The 22089-nt window shown below is 43.1% G+C and overlaps 2 protein-coding genes across 10 annotated transcripts in view; one reads left to right on the forward strand and one right to left on the reverse strand.

The window, feature by feature from the left end:
• Positions 1-22089, forward strand: part of LOC310823633 (uncharacterized protein) — a gene marked incomplete at its 3' end in the record, with an annotated part of 277614 nt that overhangs the window by 150119 nt on the left and 105406 nt on the right. The window lies entirely within an intron of this gene.
• LOC310823880 (uncharacterized protein) overlaps positions 1-22089 on the reverse strand; it is a 417085-nt gene that overhangs the window by 19133 nt on the left and 375863 nt on the right. The gene's annotated exons all lie outside the window — the stretch shown is intronic.

Here is a 22089-nt window from a genome sequence, read left to right on the forward strand (position 1 = left end):
TACACTACAGTACACTACACACCACAACACACAACACAACACTCAACACACCACAACATTCAACACATCACAACACAACACACACAACACACCACAACACTACACAACAATACAACACACACACCACACAACACAACACAACACAACACTAAACAAAACAACACACCACAACACACACAACACAACACAACACAATACAACACAACACAACACAACACAACACAACACAAGACAACACCACAAGTACACTTTTCCAGCAGAGCACACTCTCCCTGGTTAATGATCAACAAGAACCATAAACAGTTATATATGAGTTTTACTGCTCAGGATCACAGTTCACACAACACAACACTCACAGTGAACATTTCCATCAGAGTTCAATCTTGTTAAATATGACGATTCATCAACAAGAGAGTTTCTCACGTTTCTCTCCTTCTGGCTTGGTTGTGGACACACGTTGGAGCTCATCCCTTAGCTGTTACACAGGAGAGTGTCCCTGCTCCGTGATTCCCAGTCACCCCTTAGAGACTTGGTACTCGACTCCTTAGTCTCCAACAGCAGCCATCGTCTCCAGAGTAAAGAGAAAACAGAGCTTTGCTGCCTAACTGATCATTCTGGTCCTTTTAGATTGGTCGTCTGCAGTTCTCCACTCTGTCTGTCAGTCAGGACTAAAGACAGTCTGATGGCTGCTGTCTGACTGAGAGGTTAGTCTGAGACTGAACGTATCTACTGATGACAGACACGAAGGACAGATCAGGTGAGTTACCTGTCAATGTGTGACCATGGGAGGGGTGGGGCAAGATATTTCTTATCCAATGAAATGATCGTGTGTGTGAATAATTCTGAGGAGGTGTCAGGTTGCAGAAGGCAGAGAAACTGGCAGTCACTCAATTCTATTATGTGATCAAGACGTAGCCTCACCCACCCACAGTTCTACTTCCTTATCACCCATCATGTAGCTTGGAGCACCAAGGGATCAGATCATAAAGTGGAAAAAAGGAAAACTATGGTGATTAACTAAAGAAGCTAGAAAACAGAATTTGATCAGTTTAATTTGTAGTTCTATTTTTATAGTTTTATCTGCAGTCCTGGTTGTATAGTTTGATCTGTAGTCCTAGTTTGATCTGTAGTCCCAGTCCTAGTTGTATAGTTTGATCTGTAGTCCTAGTTTTATAGTTTGATCTGTAGTCCTAGTATTCTGGTCATGTTTGTCTCTGGCAGGGACTGGGGAGTTTGTCAGGGTCGAGAGAAAATTATGAAATTTGCTTTGGGCGTGACATCTTAATCCACACAGTGTGGAATTGATTCCAATGCAAATCAGAGACTATAAAAACAAAGATATTAATTCCAAAATTACTTGAACTTAATTCAACTTATTGAGTGAATTGTTGATGACATTTTTGCATTTTAGCTCATTTTAAGAGTGTCATAGCAAAGGGTCTGAATACTTCTGTACATCAGGGATTTCTGTATTTAAATTTTAATACATTCACTGAAATTTCAAAAAATTAGTTTTTGCTTTGTCATTCTGGGGTATTGTGTGTGGATTGATGTCAAATTCTTTTCATTTAATTCATTTTAAATTGAGTCAAAAACACAACAAAATGTGGAGAAAGTGAAGGGGTCTGAATACTTTTGGAAGGCACTGTTGACTTTAGGAAATGAGGTGGTAGTTGTGGTTGGCCCATGGGAGAATAGAAGAGAGAAATAAACTATACATGTTAACATAAAGCATGATGGCCGACTAGAAGATGTGTTTCGACTAGGATAGAGTCTCTAATCTCAAGAGCTTGTTAGCAGTGTCTACAGTAGACACAACCATAGACACACTACTCTGCACATGTGACAGTTTTGTAATATTACAAAAAAAAAGATTTTTTTGTGATTAATCCCTTTAATGCAGTAAGAATGTCCAGTAGACGTCAATCAAAGCTATTTTCCATTTTAAACTCACAAATGAAGCCAGCTCAGCATGAATATGGAGGCCAGGTCAGTTTGACTCTGGACCGTAACTGTTAATATCATCTGATACATCATAGTCATAGTACCCTCTCTTCTTGCTTAATAATCAACAACAACATGTACACTTACACAACTTTTACTGCTCACTATCAAAGCTCACACCACACCACACATTGTACTACTCTTACCCTATAGCACTCCTATAAACTGTACATACTGTATCTTCACTTAATGACACTGCTCTTATACTATATACTACTGCTCTTCTGTACATATCTGTCTATACTGTTCATAATGCACATATTCTTATTTTTTACGAATCTTATAATGCTACTGTTAATACACTGCACATATCTGTACATACTGTACATATCTGTTTATACTATTCATACTGCATTCCATATTTATTCTGCTTATTTACTCTTGTAGTGTATTTTGCTCTGACCAGAAGAAGGCCTGATGTGTCATGCCCTTGGAATGTTGCAGCCTGCAGTTGACCTCTGTAGATTGGAGGGATGGTAAAGGAGGGATAGTGGTGGGAGTAGCCTTATTTGGTTAAGGCTATAAACATCACCATAGGGAATAGCCTTATTTGGTTAAGGCTATGAACAGCACCATAAGGAATAACCTTATTTGGTTAAGGCTATAAACATCACCATCATATAGGTTGAAAATGTTTAGAGTAACGTGGACCTGGGAATTCCATGCCCAAATCTGGAAGACAAAGCATGCTGTTTTGTATAAAAGACTGAACGGCTAGACTAGACAGGGGGGGACATTATTGACTGTACAGGAGCCCCCCACATCTGGCCGTGGATTGTAATGATGAAGTTATGATTAATTAAAGACGATTAAACTGACTCATCCGGACCTCTGCAGCTTCCTTTCTTCATCTAAGTTTATTTACTACAAATTGGCGTCACGAACAGGATTTGGCCAACCGATAGCCATGCAGAAGAACAGGCCACCAGCTGGGTGTGTGCCTCAAAAAGATAAGTACAGGCTATTATGTCAAGTTGACTGTGGGCTATCGACCAAAATTTAAAAGAACCAGGTAGATGAATTGAAGGTGGTTGCATGTCTGCTAAATTTAAACAAAGTATAGAGTGTCTGTGAAGTGTTATGTTGACCTAACTGTTGGAGATTCGACTCTTCAATGTAACCCTAAAAAACTCGGTAATTAGTTTGAATCATTTGGAGTTACGTCACTTAACATTCCGAAACTGGTCTGATCAGCTGGTTGTCGTGTTCACTTAAATTTAGGAAGACACTAACAGGTGTAGTGACTCGATGGGTGCTGTGGGGGACGCCGTGCAGTATTTCGTCTGAGGTTGACTACATCTGAGTTTTATAGCAGTGACTCGATGAGTACTGTATGGGACGCTGTCAGTATTTCGTCTGAGGTACAGGCTACATTTGTTATAGCAGTGACTTGATGAGTACTGTATGGGACGCTGTCAGTATTTCGTCTGAGGTACAGGCTACATTTGAGTTTTTAAGTATCTGCAGATAAATAGAGTTAAATTTCAGGCTACATTTTAGTTTTGTGGTAACAGGTTTGAGTTGCATCCTGGAGCGGAGGCGCACAGCTTTTCTCACTGCTGTCTCCCCTGCTCCCTTTCTGCTCACTTGTTCTAAAAATAGAATGGCTGCCTGCTTGAAAAGTTACAGATCCCTGACAGGGGCGGGTCCCCTGCTCTGGGCTATTTGAGTTAATGTCTTCCAGAGAACGTATGAAATAAAATTAGTATCTTACCCTTGTTCTTAAATTGAGAACAATATGATTAAGTGTACACAGTGTTAGTTGTAAATATCTCATTTAAAAGGCCTTCACTCTCTCTCTCTCTTTCTCTTTCTCTCCCTCTCTCTTTCTCATTGGGGATTTCTATTCCGTGAGTGCGGGGATCTGGTTGTTGCGATTCGACCTCTTGTCTCAGCGGACGGGGAACCTCGAGTGCGCAAACGCTCGACAGCCTCTGTTCGTCTGACTGATTTGAGGTTGAGCGGCTTCAGATCAGAAAACGAAGCATAAACCATATAGTGCCTCTCTGAGATTCCCTCTCTCTCTCTCTGTTCTTTCTCTGTAGAAAATGCACATTGAAAATAGTGTAAATTTATTGTTCGTTAAAAATAAGTGTAAATTTATTGTTCTTTGAAAATAGTGTAAATGTATTGGTCGGATGGGTGCGGTCTTAATGCTGTAAAGTGTAGCCGATACTATACGCCCAATATGGACATGCTTACGTAGATTTTGGTGCCAGGCGGTGCATGTCAATGATATTTACGATGTGTTTTTCTGGGCCTGTTGCCAGCATCTCAAGTGCGCGTTGAGATGTTGGAAACTGTTCAAACATTGGGAAAAAGTAACGTTCCATTTTATGAAGTTTATTTTTCTTATCTCTGATCTTATTTTAGTCTAGTATCTTCTGTATGTTTTGTTTTGAATGTTTAACTATTTTAAGAGAACTAATCAAATTAATGTTTTGTTTCGAGCAAAACAGGAGAGGGACAGAGGTTCCGAGAGAGAGAGCGCCAGATAGCAGTAAAAAGACAGATTTGTGAGAGACATCAGAACAGCTCGTCTCATATAGCCTACGTCAAAGTAAGACAGCTATTATTTGGTTGATGTTTGAAGTTCGCTATATGGACTTGTTGATTGACCATTTGATTGTCTGATTAATTGATCGATTGATTATATGGTTAATTGATTACATGGTTAAATTGGTTAATTGGCTGCTCCATTGGAGATAACTGACAATTGTCAATTGTGATCAAGGATTAATTAATTGAATTGAATTAGATTAGATTCAACTTTATTTTATTAGTGATTGATTATTTGTGATTGATTTGTAAAGAATCAATAAATAAATTCATTGATTGTGAAAATAATATAATTAACCATTGAGTGATTGTTTGGCTAGATGCTTAATTAAGATAAGGCGATCCTCTCGTTCTCTCTCTCTCTCTCTCTTTGATCGGTCACTTCCATTAACAGATAATGGTATTGAATTATAGTGCACAGAATAATCATGCTGACATTGATGGAACATGTATAACACAGACAATCTAATCTGCTTCTAATTTTTGCGTGCTTCGACTTGAACAAATACTATGTGTGCATCACCTGTGAAATGATATAAAGCTTTTGCATGACTGCGATATGATCATATCACAATTTAAACTGAATATTCAAATTTTTGCATTTGTTTGGTTTGTTTAGTATTTACAGGAGGATTGATTTGGCTAGCATTAACAGGACAAACATCCTTGTGAGAGACGTCTGAGTCTGAAAGGTGTATGATTGTGGGGTGTGGAACTGACTTGCTGACAGGCATAGCAGCAAAGGCATCTCGGTGTCTTTGCTGAACCTTTTTTGTTTTAATTTGTTATTTTTGGCACGGAGGTGGATAGCCAGAGCAAGAACGTTTCACACTGGTATGGTGACTGAATGTGTTGATTAAAGACATTAATATAGAATCAACAAAATAAGTAACCAACCATTCAGCCAAGAAGTTGAACTGTAAACAAAGGAAGTGCCTACTGGAAAAGTGTCTTCAGCTAAGTCAACGGTTGAAGGAACAACAATTATGGGTGCGGCTTCAGCTAAGACGTCTACTCCAGTGCAAATGGTTGAAAAGAGCAACCCATTGGTAAAAGGAATAAGAGATAAAGCAGTGGATAAGAGCCTGGAAGAGGAAACTGAGAGATTAGGGAAGGAGACGAATACTCCTTTCTCACACAAAACCCCAACTGTGGCTCCACCACCATATGAGGAAAGGGCTACGCCCACCAGAAGCTATCCACAACTACCAATCCTCAACACAGAAGGAAGATACCTCATGGAAGATGAAGATAAACAAATACTCGAGACAGGAGAAGCTAAAATCACGATTGTCATCTACATGGACCACGTAGCACATCAGGTGGAGTTACATCGCAAAAAAGAACGAACTTTGAAAGAACAAGACCAAGAGATGCTCAGAAAACTTAATCAGTTGCAGTTGAGCAAGGGAAAACAGAATAAGGAAAGAACACAGGCTGTGGTTCTGCAAAACCTGCCTCAACCACAGACACAACCTCAATCGACACCAGTAATACAGGCTGCTCCTCAGCCTCCATACCCACAACCTCAGAAATGGAGAAAGGGGGGTCAAGGATATACTAGACAAGGAGGTTACAATCCAGGACCCCAGCAAGTCGGAAGACTGTGTCACTATTGCGGACAAAAAGGACATCTGTTCCGGACAGGTTACAAAAGAGCCCGCGAATGCGGCGGAGAAGCCTACAAGGGACATTATCCAACTCCAATGAATACATCCCAGGGACGAATGCAATGGCCACAGCAACAGCAATCACAGGGACCGGTGAACCCGAACAGGGGCCCGGAGCGGGGGTTTTAGGGGTGCCCAGAGAATCTGAAAGGGGGGTGTCAGCTGGTAGTGTCTAAGCAGACAAAGAAGGATCCAAAAAATAAAGTTACAACTACAGAGAAGCCTGCAACCGAGAAAGGAAGAGACTGAATGTACCAACACCAGCAACATTTCATTCCTTCATCTCTCCCCCAGCTCTCATGCACACAGACACAACCATACATCACATCAACTAATCACCTTGTGCCTCTTTAACCTGCTATCTTATTTCAACTGTAGATTGAGTTCTCAGCTGTAACAGGCAAACCAGCCAAAGAAAAAACCACATAGTTAGATAGAAACAAAACTTTTACACAGATTTTACTACTAAGTATATTTTGAAGACATAGAGACACTATACACTCCAATAAAGTTAAGACGCAAGGTCAACTTATCACGAGACACAAGCTTGAAGAGCACATGCCATCAAGGCTGTAGAGTCCTACTTGCATATTAGACTATACTTTTGAGCTATTGACCAATACAACTATTTTCGATTGCTACATTCCTAGCGCTAATAGATTATACACCTATCATGGCCTCCATCACGCAGTCGTCTGACCCTGAGATCCCAGACAACCACAAAGAGAGCTGGATAATTCTGTATCTATTCGTCTGGAGGATTTTGTGTCAAATCGCGGGATCTGTGAAGCCGGGCCTGTGGGGGAACGGAGTAAGGCCCTCCTTTATGACCCAGCAGCAGGAGCAGCCATTCTAGCTAGCTACTTTACTAGCTAGCTGTCAACAAACAGCTCTCCGACTAACTAGCATTAGCTAGTGGTGACACCAACGGGATTGCGAGGAAGAAACATATTGGCAGCGTTTCGTACAAAGACAACAATACTCTCTCTTAAGCTCAATACCTTAAGGACTCCTGTCACAGATATGGCTGCAATAATAAAGGAAATTGTCAGCCGAAACAAAAGGAGATACCAGGAAGATGGGTTTGACTTGGACTTGACCTATATTTATCCGAATATAATTGCTATGGGCTTTCCTGCAGAAAGACTTGAGAGTGTCTACAGAAACAATATAGACGATGTAGTACGGTTTCTGGACTCAAAACACAAAAATCATTATAAGATATATAATCTTTGCGCCAAGCGACATTACGACACCGCAAAGTTTAACTGCAGAGTTGCACAGTACCCCTTTGAAGACCACAACCAGCCTCAGCTGGAGCTAATCAAGCCATTCTGTGAAGACCTGGACCAGTGGCTAAGTGAGGATGACCATCATGTGGCGGCCATCCACTGCAAGGCAGGGAAGGGCCTCACCGGTGTCATGATCTGCACTTATCTCCTCCACCGAGGGAAGTTCCTGGAGGCATAGGAAGCACTCGACTTCTACGGGGAAGTGCGGACAAGAGACAAGAAGGGAGTCACAATCCCAAGCCAGTGACGCTATGTCTACTACTACAGCTACTTTCTGAAGAACCAGCTAGAATACAAGCCCATCGCTCTGCTCTTCCACAAAATGGTGTTTGAGACGCTCCCCATGCTTAGTGGAGGCACCTGCAGGGACAGTACCGTTAAAAACAGGAGTGACCCGATTCCTCAGGGCTTCAAGAAGGGAATTGGCATTGGGATCCGCAGTTTGTGGTTTATCAACTAAAAGTCAAGATCCATACGTCCAACCCAGTGCACACAAGGCGAGAGGACAAGCGTATGTACTTTGAGTTCCCCCAGCCACTGCCTGTCTGTGGAGACATCAATGTGGAGTTCTTCCACAAGCAGAACAAGATGATGAAAAAGGACACAAAGCCTCTCAGAAGAAGTTGCAATATTGCCAGGAACGTGTAGTTTATTTTGGACAATCCATAGCACACTGGACACTGTTGTGGCGACGAAGTTCCAACTTGGAAAAGGCGACGATTGCTAGCAGCACTGAAATAGTTTACGATAGTTAGCTACAATAGCTCTGACGAATCATTTGAGGAGTAACAAGTGTTGCCATTAAACAGCCCATCTCCAACCAACCAGGATGGCAGAACCGAGACTTGATGCAAGAGGAAGCAAGTGCACTAGATAATAACTTGTGGCTTGTCAGAGGAGCGAGTCAGGGTGCTACAGGCCTCTGGAGGAACAATGAGGGTTTGATAGTAGCACCTCCTAACTAGCTAGGACTGTTGATACATGACGCTCATGGGCTCGCCCATGTAGCGAGGGGGGAAGTGAGAAGGAAAATTACAAAAGAATATGGATTTTGGGCACCATATCTACTAGAATAAATTGACCATGTCATAGGTAGATGCACAATCTGTTTGAAAAACAATATTAGAAGAGGAGTATTAACTCCTCCAGGACACATCCCAACACCAAATGGGCCAATGAAAGAACTAGTCCTCGACTACGTGGATATGACGCGCCCGGTAGGAGGCAAAATATATTGTTGTTGTCGATAGATTTGTTCAGTACTAGAATTCCTCACAGATACAGTTACTGAGGAAATAGAGGAATTGGAGACAACAACAAAACTAACCGGAAGTGGAAATGTCAATGGAGCTAACAACGTATAAAACACGATCAGAAAAATATTAAGAAGAGTTGACGAGTCCTAAGCCAGAGCCAGAATCTGTAACCGCGTATACAACTAACAGACAAGTGCAAACAACTTTAGAGTTTGAACCTACAGTGATAGAACAAGAATATACCACAGAGCCAGAGCCTGTCGACAAAGCTGAGATAGTGACCCCATTAGTTCAAGAAGAAATTGTTTCCACCATGAATGAGCCTACAATGTTTATGGTTGGACATGAAATTGGACCAACTCAGATAATAGAGATTAAAACTCAGAAGATGATGGAAACTACCACAATGGAGTCAGATGTAACACAAGAACTCACTATTGAGAAAAACCTCACAATTGATGAACAGATAACCAGGAAGGATATGGAAAAGAGGAGACCAACCAGATCAGGACCTGGAGAGGAAATAAATAAGAATAAAATAAGGTCAGCACAGAACTCAATTCAAGATCCACTGATGAGACAAGCAAGAAGGAACCTCTGGTATCAATGGATGAAATACACTGGAGAGACTCATAGCAAAAAAGACTGTTATATATGCTCCAAAGCAAAAGAAAGCTCGTTAATAATCATGAATACCAAATTCAATTGGAAAAACTGTGGGGAGCTAAAAGCAGACTGGCTGAGGAGCGTGAAGGGCTCTGATATTGCAGGAACAACTTTGGGGATAAAGCCATTTCAAGCAATTGCCTTTGCCCCACTCTGTGAAGCGGAGTGCTTGCAGTTCCTTGGATCCAGAGAATACTATGACAACACTATAATGACGGACAGAAGGGTATTGGACTCGGAGGCGCTTGTGAAGACGTTGGGAGCCAAATGTGATGCTCTAGATGTACGAATAGATAGAAAAATAAAGACAATATCCCCTGGAACAGAGTTAACGCTTGTGGGAAAATTTGAATGCTTTGAAAAAGTGGGAACTGTCCAGGTGGGCATACTAGACAAAGAACTTTGTGAAAGTATATGGGATCTTTCGAACCTATCTATACTAGGAATGAGCACAAATGATGGAGAATGTGTGCCTTCAAAAATAGGACAGACAGCGAAAATATCAGCAATCCTAAAGAAGGGGGAAAAAAGCTGGGATTCCTCCTAGCGTTTGCCCATACCACTATGCCACTCAAGCTGTAGCAGATCAATATTGGCTCTGTGATGGAGAACATCTACTGAACACCCTGCAGATAGGATGGAATGGGAGATGTGCTCGGGTGCAGGCGATCCAGCCTATCATTGTCATCCCAACAAAGGACTTGGAAGTCCAAGAACAATCTAAATCTACGAGATCTCGGAGGGAATACAAGGAGGACAGACGCTTAGACAGTTTGGGAATTCCTAGAGGTATACCCAGTGAATACAAGGCTATAAATTCCGTAGCAATGGGATTCACATCTTTCTTTCTTCCTTCAGCTGGAATAAATGTCAATACTGACTGGATAAACTACATCTACTATAACCAGCAAAGATTCATAAACTACACGCATGATGCTTTAGGGTCTCTAGGAAGGCAGCTTGTAGCAATGAGTGAAATGGCTTGGCAAAACAGACAAGCGCTGGATTTTCTATTGGCAGAAAAAGGAGGAGTATGCCACATGTTTGGAGAACAGTGCTGCACGTTCATCCCTAACAACACAGCAGCCGATGGACAATTCTCTATAGCCATGAGGAAGCTCAAACACCTGAGGGAGGAAGTTAAAGAGAATGCTGGATTTGGAAACAAATGGACCTCCTGGATGGAGAACATGATGGGACAATGGGGAGCCTATTTCGCCAGAATAGGAGCCATCATGTTGGGCTGTGTGATTGTCTTAGCCCTCATAATCTGCTGTTGCATTCCAATCATACGAGGACTAATAACACGAGGAATTGACAAGGCAATGAATACTCAAGCACTTCAAATGGCAGTTATGAAGGGAAGAAGAGATGACCGTAAAGATTCAGGAATGCCTGATGACTATGATAGTCCTGACTTGTATCCAAACCCTGGGTATCTGGATGACGATGACAGCAATGAGGAAGATGGAAAGGATACTGAAGATTAAGTTGAACGATCCGAAGGCAAATCCTCATTTTGGAGGTAAAGTTCGAAGTTAGAGGCTTCGTGTTCAGCAAATCTCTGTCTTTCTCTATCTTTCTATTCTCTGTCTGTTACACAAACGAGGCAGTGGTAAAGACTGTCCTCATATGGGGGGTTATGTGCTAGTAACCTCTGACCCCCGGGTAAAGGTAAATCAAGCAACGAAGACCTGAAGAGAAGTATTTTTATCATTCTTTGTTATTCTTTGAAGTATTGTTATCACTCTTTATTATTCTTTGTTGAACATATATGGGACCACGTGTGTATCACAGAATAGTCTATACTTATGTATGTTTATGTCCATAGCAATTTATTTTGAACATATAAGTAAGGCTTGACTTAATGTACGCGTAAGCTTTTAATAGGACATTGAATAGACTGTCTATTGTTTAGGAACTGTTATTTGATAATTTCCACGGCTTAAGTTCACAATAATTTTTGTGGTTTACTTGTTATTTTTATATCCCTTTGAACCATGTTACACACAACTACATGCAGTATGGTTAGAGTAAGCGTTATACAATTTCTCTGTGTTGGGACTTTAATAAGTCCCAAAGGGGGGAATATGTAGTGTATTTTGCTCTGACCAGAAGAAGGCCTGATGTGTCATGCCCTTGGAATGTTGCAGCCTGCAGTTGACCTCTGTAGATTGGAGGGATGGTAAAGGAGGGATAGTGGTGGGAGTAGCCTTATTTGGTTAAGGCTATAAACATCACCATAGGGAATAGCCTTATTTGGTTAAAGCTATGAACAGCACCATAAGGAATAGCCTTATTTGGTTAAGGCTATAAACATCACCATCGTATAGGTTGAAAATGTTTAGAGTAACGTGGACCTGGGAATTCCATGCCCAAATCTGGAAGACAAAGCATGCTGTTTTGTATAAAAGACTGAACGGCTAGACTAGACAGGGGGGGACATTATTGACTGTACAGGAGCCCCCCACATCTGGCCGTGGATTGTAATGATGAAGTTATGATTAATTAAAGACGATTAAACTGACTCATCCGGACCTCTGCAGCTTCCTTTCTTCATCTAAGTTTATTTACTACACTCTGCTTATAATGTTACTGTTAATACATATACTGCTTATACTGCACTACTTATACTGCTCATGTACTGCTTATACTGTTCATAATGCATTCTATATTTATTCTGCTTATAATGTTACTGTTAATACATATACTGCTTATAATGCACTACTTATACTGCTCATATACTGCTTATACTACACTACCTGTATATATTGTTCACATTGCACTTTTCTGCTTTTTTTGCACTTCTGGTTAGACGCTAACTGCATTTCGTTGTCTCTGTACTTGTACTCTGCACAGTGACAATGAAGTTGAATCTAATCTAATCTAATCTAATCTAATGCAGTAAGAATGTACAGTAGACGTCAATCAAAGCTATTTTCCATTGTAAACTGGCAGATGAAGCCAGGTCAGCCTGAATATGGAGGCCAGGTCAGTTTGACTCTGGACCGTAACTGTTAATATCAGATGATACATCATAGTCATAGTACCCTCTCTTCCTGGTTAATAATCAACAACAACATGTACAGTTACACTCCCTCTACCTCCCACCCTCTCTCCCTCTCTCCCTATCTCTCTTCCTCCCTCTTTATCCCTCCCTCCCTCCCTCCCTCCCTCTCACTCAACAAGGTCTATGCAGGGTTGAACAGTCACGGTTGTCTGCTGGTCCAGGACAAGGTCTATGCAGGGTTCAAGAGTCACGGTTGTCTCCTGGTCCAGGACAAGGTCTAGGCAGGGTTCAACAGTCACGGTTGTCTGCTGGTCGAGGACAAGCCGACAGTACCAACTAAAAGACTGAACTGTAAAGGAATGTAACAATCAATATAAAACAACAGAGGCTTGAATGTTACAAGTACAGGAAATTATCAATACAATTACACAGTTAAATGTGTCTCCCCTCCTCCTCTCTGACCTCTGTCAGAAGGTGATACAGTTATTGTCATTATTACGACTAGAAACACTTTAGGTGACTTTAGGAAAAGAGGTGGTAGTTGTGGTTGGTCCATGGGAGAATAGAAGAGGGAAATAAACTATACATGTTAACATAAAGCATGATGGCCGACTAGAAGATGTGTTTCGACTAGGATAGAGTCTCTAAGCTCAAGAGCTTGTTAGCAGTGTCTACAGTAGACACAACCATAGACACACTACTCTGCACACGTGACAGTTCTTTGTAACTGACTCGGTCAACGCCTCCCATTTGCTGTACAACGTGTAGTAGAGAGCTGCGTGTGTCGAGGAGGGCCACATCTCTCTCTCCTCTTACCCCTGTGCCGGGCCGAGCATCTCCTTTCTAATCTGAGGAGGTGTGTACACCATATAGACTAGGATAGATTCTCTGATTCTCTGTCAGATAGAGATATATAATATGTACACATATACAGTATATATATATATAAATAATATTTAATTTTTTTTGATTTATAATAAAATATAATATAATGCTAAAAACAAATTAGATTTTTTTTTATGATCTATCCCTTTAATGCAGTAAGAATGTCCAGTAGGCATCAATCAAAGCTATTTTCCATTTTAAACTGGCAGATGAAGCCAGCTCAGCCTGAACATGGAGGCCAGGTCAGTTTGACTCTGGACCGTAACTGTTAATATCATCTGATACATCATAGTCATAGTACCCTCTCTTCCTGGTTAATAATCAACAACATGTACACTTACACAAATTTTACTGCTCAGTATCATAGCTCACACCACAACACACTACACACCACTACACACACAACACTACACTACACTACACAACACTCCACTACACTACACTACACACACTACACTACACTACACACCACTACACACCACACCACACCACACTAAAACACTACACACCACACCAAACACAACACTACACACCACACAACACAACACAACACAACACAACACACAACGCAACACAACAATACCACACTATACACTTTCTCTGTCTTTTTCTCCCTCTCTCCCTACCTCTCTTCCTCCCTCTTCATCCCTCCCTCCCTCTCTCCCTCCCTCTCTCCCTCCTTCACTCGCTCTCTCTCTCTCTTTCTCTCCCTCTCTCTCTCTCTCTCCCTCCCTCTCTCCCTCCCTACCTCTTCTCCCCATCCAATCTCTCTCTCTCTTTCTCTTTCCCTCTTTCTGTCTTTTTCTCTCTTTCCTTCCCTACCCCCTTCTCTCCCTCTACCTCCCCCCTCTCTCCATCAACCTCCCACCCTCTCTCCCACTCTCTCTACCTCCCTTCCTCTCTCCCTCCCTCTTTCTCCCTCCCTCCTTCTCTCCTTCCCTACCTCCCTCTCTCCCTCCTTCACACGCTCTCTCTCTCTTTCTCTCCCTCCCTCTCTCTCTCTCTCTCTCTCTCTGTCACAATCTCTCTCTCTCTTTCTTTCACTCCACTCCCTTTCCTGCCTCCCTCCCTCCTCTTGCTCTCCCTCCGTGCCTCTCTCTCCCTCCGTGCCTCTCTCTCCCTCTGTGCCTCTCTCTCTCTCCCTCCTCTCTCCATCCCATCTCTCTTCCTCTCTCCCTACCTCTCTATACTACTCTCCCTCTATCTCTCCCTCATCCTCTCCCTCCCTCCCCCCTCTCTCTCCTTCCCTCTCTCCCTCCATCCTCTCCCTCCCTCCCTCCCCTTCCTATCTCCCTCCCTCTCTCCCTCCTCTCCCTCCCTCTCTACCTCCCTCCCTTCTCTGTGTCCCTCTCTCCCTCCCTATATCCCTCCCTCTCTCCCTCCCTCCCTCCCTCCTCTCTCTCATTCTCTCCCTTCCTCCCTCCCTCCCTCCCTCACTCCCTCTATCCTTCCGTCTGGCACCAACAACTATGCCACGTTCAAAGTCACTTAAACCACCTTCAGCAGGTCATCTTGACCATGTCTACATGCCTAAATGCATTGAGTTGCTGCCATGTGATTGGCTGATTAGATATTTGCGTTAAAGAGCAGTTGAACAGGTGTACCTAATAAAGTGGCCGGTGGATGGATATATATATATATATATATATATATATATATATATATATATATATATATATATATATATATATATAAAATGTATAATATAAACAAAATATATAGATATATTTTTGTGATCTATCCCTTTAATGCAGTAAGAATGTACAATAGACGTAATCAAAGCTTTTTTCCATTTTAAACTCACAAATAAAGCCAGCCTGAAAATGGAGGCCAGGTCAGTTTGAATCTGGACCGTAACTGTTAATATCAGATGATACATCATAGTCATAGTACCCTCTCTTCCTGGTTAATAATCAACAACAACATGTACACTTACATAACTTTTACTGCTCAGTATCATAGCTCACACCACACCACACAACACTACACTACACTACACTACACTACACTACACTACACTACACCACACAACACTACACTACACTACACTACACTACACAACACTACACACACAACACACCAAACACAACACTACACTACACTACACAACACAACACAACACTACACTACACTACACTACACCACACAACACAACACACAACACAACACAACACCACACTAAAACACTACACAAAACACCACAACATATGATCAATTTAAAGACAATATAAGGGTTTGTAATGGAATGGAAGAGGTCACAAGAAAACACATGGTCCTAGAACATTTGGAGAATGCAGTCAAGAGGGGTGAGGTCAGATTGAGGGGTTTGCTATAGGTGAAGAGAACAAAGGATCAAAGCTGCAGAAACCAGGATAGAGTACTTAAAAGTTAGGGTAATTAAGTAATAAACAAAGGTATAAACAGCCAGAACAAAAGGCTTTTTGAAATCGGCTTGGGCGTCAGCAACGTCTGACCAGACTAACGGGCGCCAGCCAGGTAGGCGGCGCACAACTTGATGACGAAATATAGATCTTGAATGTTATTGGTGCATGGAGACAGGAAACAGAAATACGTTGAATAGAAGGTGTTAACCTGTGTGAAGTCTATGAAGGCAGGTGACTGAAGAGATAACGGGGTCAGCTTTGCAAACCTGAACGGCTGAATATTCTCAGTGACTAAAGTCTTTGAATGAATCAACAGCTCTGGTTAACGGTATTTTACTTCAAAGTATTATAACTTAAATTCTACGACAAACACACCACACAACACACCACACAAGTACACTTTTCCAGCAGAGCACATTCTTCCTGGTTAATGATCAACAAGAACCATAAACAGTTATATGATTTTTACTGCTCAGGATCACAGTTCACACAACACAAGACTCATTTTAGAGGCAGTGGTCCCTTCCTCTCTCTCCCCAGAGAGACTCATTTTAGAGGCAGTGGTCCCCTCCTCTCTCTCCTCTCCTCAAAGAACCTCCTGCTATAAACCCAATGAACACATGCAACACGTTGAAGGAGACCATAGACCACACACACACACACACACACACACACACACACACACACACACACACACACACACACACACACACACACACACACACATACACACACACACACACACACACACACACACACACACATGATTTTCATGCTGCAGGAAATAAACTTAAAAGAATGACCAAAGCAAAAATCAGACTAGAAATTGAATGATTATTTGGTTGATGATGTGATGTGGGACTCACTCAACAAGGTCTATGCAGGGTTCAAGAGTCACGGTTGTCTGCTGATCCAGGACAAGGTCTAGGCAGGGTTCAACAGTCACGGTTGTCTGCTGGTCCAGGACAAGCCAACAGTACCAACTAGAAGAAGACTGAACTGTAAAGGAATGTAACAATCAATATAATACAACAGAGGCTTGAATGTTACAAGGACAGGAATTTATCAATACAATTACACAGTTAAATGTGTCTCCCCTCATCCTCTCTGACCTCTGTCAGAAGATGATACAGTTATTGTAATAATTACGACTAGAAACACTTTAGGTGACTTTAGGAAATGAGGTGGTAGTTGTGGTTGGTCCATGGGAGAACAGAAGAGGGAAGTAAACTATACATGTTAACATAAAGCATGATGGCCGACTAGAAGATGTGTTTCGACTAGGATAGAGTCTCTAAGCTCAAGAGCTTGTTAGCAGTGTCTACAGTAGACACAACCATAGACACACTACTCTGCACACGTGACAGTTCTTTGTAACTGACTCGGTCAACGCCTCCCATTTGCTGTACAACGTGTAGTAGAGAGCTGCGTGTGTCGAGGAGGGCCACATCTCTCTCTCCTCTTCCCCCTGTGCCGGGCCGACATCCTCCTTTCTACTCTGAGGAGGTGTGTATACCAAATAGACTAGGATAGATTCTCTGATTCTCTGTCAGATAGAGATATATACATATGTACACATATACAGTATATATATATATATATATATATATATATTTTTTTTTTTTTTTTTTGTGAGCTATCCCTTGTGAGCTATCCCAGGGAGGAGATCCAGCACCTAACAGTGTGGTGCACCGACAACAACCTGGCTCTCAACACCAGGAAGACCAAAGAGCTCATTGTGGTCTTCAGGAAGTCAAAAGCTGGCACACACACCCCCATCCTCATCAACGGGACTGAGGTGGAGCGAGTCACCAGCTTCAAGTTTCTGGGTGTCCACATCTCTGAGGATCTCTCCTGGACCCTCAACACCTCTACCCTGATCAAGAAGGCTCACCAGCATATCTTCTTCCTGAGGAGACTAAAGAAGGTCCATCTGTCTCCTCAGATCCTGGTGAATTTCTACCGCTGCACCATCGAGAGCATCCTCACCAACTGTGTCACTGTATGGTATGGCAACTGCTCTGCCTCTGACCGGAAAGCACTGCAGAGGGTGGTGAAAACTGCCCAACACATTACCAGTTCCTCACTCTCCTCCATTGAGGCTGTCCAGCATCGTCAAGAACAGTTCTCACCCCAACCACAGACTGTTCACCCCACTCCCCTCCGAGAGGCGCTACAGATCTCTCCGTACCCGAACCAGCAGGTTCAGAGGAAGCTTCTTCCCTGCGGCTGTCACCCTACTGAACTCCAACTCTGCACCTAGGTGACAACGTACCAACTAACCCCTACACCCCCCCCCCCCCCCCCCCGGACAATTGTACTACTCTTACCCTATAGCATTCCTATAAACTGTACATACTGTATCTTCACTTATACACACTGCTCTTATACTATATACTACTGCTCTTCTGTACATATCTGTCTATACTGTTAATAATGCACATACCCTTATTTTTTACTAATCTTATAATGCTACTGTTAATACACTGCACATATCTGTACATACTCTACATATCTGTTTTTACTGTTCATACTGCATTCCATATTTATTCTACTTATTTACTCTGCTTTAATGTTACTGTTACTACATATACTGCTTATACTGCACAGCTTATACAGCTCATATACTGCTTATACTGTTCATAATGCATTCTATATTTATTCTGCTTATAATGTTTCTGTTAATACATATACTGCTTATACTGCAATACTTAAACTGCTCATATATATCTTATACTGCACTACCTGTATATATTGTTCACATTGCACTTTTCTGCTTTTTTTGCACTTCTGGTTAGACGCTAACTGCATTTCGTTGTCTCTGTACTTGTACTCTGCACAATGACAATAAAGTTGAATCTAATCTAATCTAATCTAATCTTATGCAGTAAGAATGTACAGTAGATGTCAATCAAAGCTATTTTCCATTTTAAACTGGCAGATGAAGCCAGCTCAGCCTGAATATGGAGGCCAGGTCAGTTTGACTCTGGACCGTAACTGTTAATATCAGATGATACATCATAGTCATAGTACCCTCTCTTCCTGGTTAATTATGAACAACAACATGTACAGTTACACTCCCTCTACCTCCCACCCTCTCTCCCTCTCTCCCTACCTCTCTTCCACCCTCTTTATCCTTCCCTCCCTCTCTCCCTCCCTACCTCCCTTTCTCCCTCCTTCACTCGCTCTCTCTCTCTCTTTCACTCCCTCTCTCTCTCTCTTTCTCTCCCTCCCTCTCTCCCTCTCTCCTTCCCTCCCTCTCTCCCTCCCTACCACTTCTTCCCATCCAATCGCTCTCTCTCTTTCTCTTTCCCTCTTTCTGTCTTTTTCTCTCTTTCCCTCCCTACCCCATTCTCTCCCTCTACCTCCCACCCTCTCTCCCTCTCTCCCTACCTCCCTTCCTCTCTCCCTCCCTCTTTCTCCCTCCATCCCTCTCTCCCTCTCTCTCTCCCTCTCTCCCTCCTTCACTCGCTTTCTCTCTCTCTTTCTCTCCCTCCCTCTCTCTCTCTCTCTCTCTCTCTCTCTCTCTCTCTGTCACAATCTCTCTCTCTCTCTTTCTTTCACTCCCCTCCCTTTCCTCCCTCCTCTTGCTCTCCCTCCGTGCCTCTCTCTCCCTCCCTCCTCTCTCCATCCCATCTTTCTTCCTCCCTTCCTACCTCTCTCTATTACTCTCCCTCCCTCTCTCCCTCCATCCTCTCCCTCCCCCCCTCTCTCTACCTCCCTCTCTCCCTCCATCCTCTCCCTCCCTCCCTGCCTCCCTCCCCTTCCTATCTCCCTACCTCTCTCCCTCCTCTCCCTCCCTCTCTGCCTCCCTCCCTTCTCTCTCTCCCTCATTCTCTCCCTCCCTCCCTCCCTCCCTCACTCACTCTATCCCTCCGTCTGGCACCAACAACTATGCCACGTTCAAAGTCACTTAAATCACCTTCTTTCCCCATTCTGATGCTCGGTTTGAACTTCAGCAGGTTGTCTTGACCATGTCTACATGCCTAAATGCATTGAGTTGCTGCCATGTGATTGGGTTCGGGTTAGCAGTTGAACAGGTGTACCTAATGAAGTGGCCGGTGAGTGTATATATAATATGGAGGCCAGGTCAGTTTGACTCTGGACCGTAACTGTTAATATCAGATGATACATCATAGTCATAGTACCCTCCCTTCCTGGTTAATAATCAACAACAACATGTACACTTACACAACTTTTACTACTCAGTATCATAGCTCACTACACACAACACTACACTACACTACACACCACTACACACACAACACTACACTACACTACACCACACCACACCACACTACACTACACTACACACCACACCACACCACACTACACCACACCACACTACACTACACTACACAACACCACACAACACACAGCACTACACTACACACCACTACACACACAACACTACACACACAACACTACACTACACACCACACCACAACACTACACACCACACAACACTACACTACACTACACAACACACACAACACACCAAACACAACACTACACACCACACAACTCAACGCAACACAACAAATCACACTATACACCACAACACAACACAACACACAACACAACGCAACACAACAAACCACACTATACATTTTCTCTGTCTTTTTCTCTCTCTCTCTCTCCCTCTACCTCCCCCCCTCTCCCTCTACCTCCCTCCCTCTTTATGCCTCCCTCCCTCTCTCCCTACCTCCCTCCCTCCCTCCCTCCCTCTCTCCCTCCCTACCTCTTCTCCCCATCCAATCTCTCTCTCTCTCTCTCTCTCTTTCCCTCTCTGTGTTTTTCTCTCTCTCCCTCCCTACCCCCCTCTCTTACTCTACCTCCCCCCCTCTCTCCCTCTACCTCCCTCCCTATTTATCCCTCCCTCCCTCTCTCCCTCCCTACCTCCCTCTATCCCTCCTTCACTCGCTCTCTCTCTCTTTCTCTCCCTCTCTTTCTCCCTCCCTCCCTCCCTCTCTCCCTCCCTACCTCTTCTCCCCATCCAATCTCTCTCTCTCTCTTTCCCTCTTTCTGTCTTTTTCTCTCTCTCCCCCCCTCGCTCCCTCTACCTCCCACCCTCTCTCCCTCTCTCCCTACCTCCCTTCCTCTCTCCCTCCCTACCTCCCTCTCTCCCTCCTTCACTCGCTCTCTCTCTCTTTCTCTCCCTCCCTCTCTCTCTCTCTCTCTCTCCCTCCCTCCTTTCTCCATCCCATCTCTCTTCCTCCCTCCCTACCTCTCTCTACTACTCTCCCTCCCTCTCTCCCTGCATCCTCTCCCTCACTCCCCCCCTCTCTCCCTCCTCTCCCTCCCTCTCTGCCTCCCTCCTTTCTCTCTCTCCCTCTTTCCCTCCCTCTATCCCTCCCTCTCTCCCTCCCTCCTCTCTCTCATTCTCTTCCTCCCTCCCTCCCTCACTCCCTCTATCCCTCTGTCTGTCACCAACAACTATGCCACGTTCAAAGTCACTTAAACCACCTTCAGCAGGTCGTCTTGACCATGTCTTCATGCCTAAATGCATTTAGTTGCTGCCATGTGATTGGCTGATTAGATATTTGCTTTAAAGAGCAGTTGAACAGGTGTACCTAATAAAGTGGCCGGTGAGTGGATATATATATATAATATAAAAAATAAAAAAAAGATTATTTTTGTGATCTATCCCTTTAATGCAGTAAGAATGTACAATAGACGTCAATCAAAGCTATTTTCTATTTTAAACTCATAAATAAAGCCAGCCTGAATATGGAGGCCAGGTGAGTTTGACTCTGGACCGTAACTGTTAATATCATATGTTACATCATAGTCATAGTACCCTCCCTTCCTGGTTAATTATCAACAACAACATGTACACTTACACAACTTTTACTGCTCAGTATCATAGCTCACACTACACTACACTACACTACACTACACTACACTACACTACACTACACAACACTACACACACAACACTACACTACACTACACACCACTACACACACAACACTACACTACACTACACTACACACCACTACACACACAACACTACACTACACACCACACAACACAACACTACACTACACAACACAACACAACACCACTAAAACACAACACACCACACCACTAAAACACAACACAACACAACACACAACGCAACACAACAAACCACACTATACACTTTCTCTGTCTTTTTCTCTCTCTCCCTCTTCCTCCCCCCCTCTCTCCCTCTACCTCCCTTCCTCTCTCCCTCCCTCTTTATCCCTCTCTCCAACCTGTGTGAAGTCTATGAAGGCAGGTGACTGAAGAGATAATGAGGTCAACTTTGCAAACCTGAACGACTAAATATTCTCTGTGAATAAAGTCTTTGAATGAATCAACAGCTCTGGTTAATGGTAT

The sequence above is a fragment of the Argentina silus genome, assembly GCF_951799395.1.
Source record: "Argentina silus genome assembly, chromosome: Y".
In the NCBI taxonomy this organism is placed as follows: domain Eukaryota; kingdom Metazoa; phylum Chordata; class Actinopteri; order Argentiniformes; family Argentinidae; genus Argentina; species Argentina silus.